At 41.5% G+C, this 4,845-nt stretch overlaps 1 pseudogene; it reads right to left on the bottom strand.

Moving 5' to 3' along the window:
- Positions 1-4,333: 4,333 nt before the first annotated feature.
- On the bottom strand, positions 4,334-4,442 carry LOC121276639 (annotated as a pseudogene).
- Between the last annotated feature and the right edge of the window lie 403 nt (positions 4,443-4,845).

The raw sequence follows: 4,845 nt of genomic DNA, 5'->3' as shown, positions 1-4,845 counted from the left end.
TCTATAGGCAATGAACTCCAAGGTCCCTCTGTTCCTCTACAATACTCAGTAGCCCCCAATTGTTGTGTACTCTCTTTTCTTGTTTGACTTCCACAAATGCACAGCCTCATATTTCTCTGTTATGAATATTTCTTGTGAAACTTGTTAAATACATTCATGTTTGCATAAATCTTGGGTTGAATCCTCATACCTTGTGCGAACTTGGGACAAAGTTCTCAGCTCTCATAAAATCCCATCAAAGCAAACCTGTAACAAGCTTTGTTAACTCCCCATGATCTTGTGCTGAACGTATAAATGTGAACTAAAAATATCTCTGTGGAAAATATTTAAAAAGTTAAAAGCATAATCATAAAATCATAAGGCAGCATATATATATATATATATATATACATATAAGCTTAAAATATGAAGAAACTGTAACACATAATCAATACCAACCAAACTTCAGTCATGAAATAGTTGTCAATCATAGTGTAATGGTTGAGTAATTAGGCATAAAATAATGCAATGTTAAGAAAGGTAAAGAATACTGACAATCAATTTCTTATTTTTTTTTTAGTAGACATTCAAGCATTGATGAATCATTCTCCCATTATAAATGATGTTAACTTTTCACATAAGAAACATGAATGAGCTACCATCAGTTCTCTGACTTTCTTTATTCAGTTCACCACAAACTCATTCAACTAATATCATTTGGTAATAATGGGAACAGGAATTATAAGAGTGTACATATTTAATTCCCCTCCTGCCAAGTGCCAGCAGATGGTAATCTTGAAGGTGGGGTAAACTGCAGCTATAAACTGCGTCAGCACTGCTTGAAAAACCTCCAGGTATGGAATCCAGCTGCAAAATAAGTAGGTCCTCTCGTGACCAAGTGGGTCCTCTTGTGACCAATAAGCAGAAACAGACCACATTGTCATGATGTTGAAGGTGGGGTAAGGTAGAGAGTGATGCCTCCCCATAAATCTACTTTACAGCACCCTGTAGCATGGCACGCAAAGACCACCATTCAGTAAGTTCTCACACAAAATAATCCTTCAATGGTGAATGGCAGTGAAGGCAGACAACAATTTTCAGCAGAGAGTTCTCCTCAATTATAAAGGCTCAACTGATCGTTAAAACCATGCTATGTCCCACACATACAGTGTAGGGCATGTTGTGCAACAAGTCTCTCACTCTAAAAGATATCCGTGACGAATAGCTAGTTCATGGTTCATGTTTACTATTTTAGAGGTAATGTTGAGTTTTGGGAAGATTGTTGTTGTGAAGTTAAGGTAATGAAAATGCTAGGTTATTGTGGTTGCTGGAACACCTAAAAGGCAAGGGCAGTTCAGAAGGTTACCTATGTTTGTTTAAAAGAGTCAGAATAGAAGATATGGAGCCATAGAACAGCAGATGAGCTTACTTAGCTGGAGAACTGGATATGTGATGTCTACACTGCTTGCAGAGAAATGAAGTCCAGAGAGGTTTTGTTTTGGGAGTTAGAGCTAAATTAGCTTAAAAGCAGTCAGTGAACCTCGAAAGGCTACATTGTAATGGACATGGCTGGAGCTTAAGAAGGTTCTCTGGCTCTGATTTATCTAAGTCTTCTGCAGCAAGGAAAGAGGCTCCATACTAAAAAGGTGCTGCTGTTAGCAGGCTCTAGGTAGTTAGGGCTCAGAGAAGTTGAGGGGAGCTGAGAAAGTGGTGGAAGGTCACTGGTTCCATGCCAGGCAGTTAGAGGGTTTTTTTACAGCTCATTACAGCTGAGAGACTGGAGAAAGCAGTTCCAGCTAAGTAAAGATAGCAATCTGCAAAAGAATTGGAATTGTGCCAGTAAATAGAGGCCTGAGTGCAACTTTGTGAATCCTGTAGAATGCAGTCTTAGGAGAAGATATTGACGCAGTACTAGTTGGAGCAGCTTTTGAGGGAATTCAGAGGCTAGATCTTTGAAAGTGAAGAGTTGAAATCTCTCATGAGGGAGACAGAGGTAACGAACATCTGGGTGAGTTGCTGAGAAATATGTGGGATCTGCCTTGGCTGCATCTGCTATTTTATACGCAGTGTGGTGTGTGCAACCATAATTTGCTGGTTAATTCATATTTACCGCACATTAATTCTGAATGTTAGAGCATAGGACAGAAATTGTAGATTTTTTTACTTGTCTGACTTTGTATAGTAAAGTTTATTTTGAGTGTTGCCAAAAGAAGAGAAACTTTTTATTGAAGCTTTTCATCTTGCACTCATCAGGACAATTCACAAGAAAATACCAAATGTAAATTCAAGAATATCAAATTGTTTAAACATGTGGAATCTTGCAGCTTTACTCTCCGGGTGGGTAGCTGGGATTTCAAACTTTGTCTACCTTAAACAGAAGGTTACTGATTCCAAACTGGATTGTAGTACGCCATACACAGGCTCCTCTATAGATGGCAATCCTAAGGCAAGGGAAAATTTGCAGATCCAATAGCAATAAGGGCACAATTTTTTACAACAGCTGTGGGGTGATTGTGCCTGACTCCATATCACTCAGCTTACCCTTTCATCACTAATACTTTTTACTGCAAATGATTCCCTTTGAGCTGGCATCATTCTGATCTCCTGCTTAACTGCTGCCATCAGCTCCCTCACCAAAAAAAATCACCCTGGGTCCCTCCATTCTCAGCAGCAACCCCATTTACAGAAGCCAGCACTTCTTAAAAGGGAGGTGTGCTCTGGCTGCAGACAACAGGCAAGACACATGTGGTTGGACTGAAGGGAGGCATTTGGATGCCGGTCATAAAGAAGGAAGCCCTGGAATTCCTTCTCTAAGCCACTGCACATCTCAGTGGCGCTCTCCTTTAAGGCTTAAAACTTGCCTCTTGGTCAACATTTTTGGCCGCCTGTCTGAATATGTGGCTTGGTGCAGAGTTTTGCTTGACAATGATCCTGTGTAGTGCCTAATTGGGAGGTTTGACTACTTTAAAGACAATGGCTATATGGAAGTTCTTGTTGGTGATAGGAGTAAGGATTGGCGAATATTTGGGCCAGAATTTTACGTAACGAGGGTGGACACATGCTCATCCCAAACAGAGGTGAAATAGCACGCGATGATGTTGGGTGAGCATCTCGGCTCCATCACGCACCTGTGCAATATTTCGCTCAGTGGGTGCACATGCACCAGCCGACAATTAAGAGGGCAATTAAGCCCATTAACGATGCGATCAACAGCGATTTTACGTGACCCGTCCACATTCAGGGTTGGCGGACGGGGCCATTCTCCCAGGCGACATTCACACGTTTGCTCAAACCTCGATCCAGGGCCGGATGAAATCTCCGTGGGGAAATAATATAAAACGAGATATCTGGGGACTGGATTTTTATGAGGTTTGCTTTCGGGTACTCGATTGTGCTGCGGGGACATATTTTGCAGCATATTTGTCATTTCCATTAGCCTGTGTGGCTCTGCAGCTCCCAGAGGCAGCTGTCTGCCCTCAGGGAGCTCTTTCGAAGCGTTCACCCGCACCCTCGGTTACGTGGACACCCACCCTCTTCCTGCCCCCACCCCGACAGCGCTGAGCATTTCAGCGCGCATTTCATGCTGGCTGCCCGTCAATTGACCAGCCAGCGTGAAATAATGATCGGGGGCCGATCGCAGCCGATAGCCCGTTTCCTGTCTGCTCCCAGGACCGCCATCATGCGTGCCTGACAACCGAAAAATTCAAGCCACGGTGTATTCTAGGTGGGAGGGATGGTTCACGTGAAACTCTCTGAGGCTGTACCCTGAGCTCTGGTGTCTACCAGCACTGATGATGCTCCTCTTCCTCTTTGTGCTCCTCCTCCTCATGCTCTCTGAATCATATGTAAGATTAAAATCAAAGATTATGAGTAGATTAAGGAGTACTGGATTGGAACAAAAAATAACCAGAGTTTCATAAACTGTTTGGAAACCTTGCTTGGGATTAAACAATTGTGAACAACTTTGTTACTCTTACTTGGGTATTTGCATCTCAGTCCATTATTCACCCAGCAAACATATTTAAGATTAGAATGGCAGAATCACTGTTTTACATTGTTTCCCATTGTGAGATTTGAACTCTTGATTTTTTTATATATATATATATATATATAGGCCTCAGCTGTAACTCTTTCAAGTACAAACCTGTTTCCATCTGTTTCAGATGAAGTTACATTGTTTCATAATTTGCTATTGATGAGATTTGAACTCTTGATACTCTTTTGAGTAAACCTGTTTCCATCTGTTTCAGATGAAGTTACATTGTTTCATAGTTTGCCATTGTGAGATTTGAACTCTTGATCTTGGGGTTACAAACCCAGTACCATAACCACTTGGCTATTTAGGCCAAGCTAAAGCCTACTGCACCTGGTATTCCCAGGCAGTCTCCCATCCAAGTACTAACCAGGCCTGAGTCTGCTTAGCTTCCGAGATCAGGCGTTTTCACACTAGTATGGCCATAGGCTTGAACTCTTGATACTCTTTTTGAGTAAACCTGTTTCCATCTGTTTCAGATGAAGTTACATTGTTTCATAATTTGCTATTGATGAGATTTGAACTCTTGATACTCTTTTGAGTAAACCTGTTTCCATCTGTTTCAGATGAAGTTACATTGTTTCATAGTTTGCCATTGTGAGATTTGAACTCTTGATCTTGGGGTTGCAAGCCCAGTACCATAACCACTTGGCTATTTAGGCCAAGCTATCACTGTTTTACAAGGAAGTGGTAATCTGTGAAAGATAAACGAGCACAGGTTGTAGTCATTAGATGCACTTGGATTGACAATTTCAAGTGTATAAGTAAGGAGGTTGGAAACATTTTGGACTTAACCAAGAGTAAAGGAGAGTATTCCAAGTGGTAGTGATGGC

The sequence above is a fragment of the Carcharodon carcharias genome, chromosome 3 (assembly GCF_017639515.1).
Source record: "Carcharodon carcharias isolate sCarCar2 chromosome 3, sCarCar2.pri, whole genome shotgun sequence".
Lineage (NCBI taxonomy): Eukaryota > Metazoa > Chordata > Chondrichthyes > Lamniformes > Lamnidae > Carcharodon > Carcharodon carcharias.
This window is presented reverse-complemented; position numbering and strand designations above follow the sequence as displayed.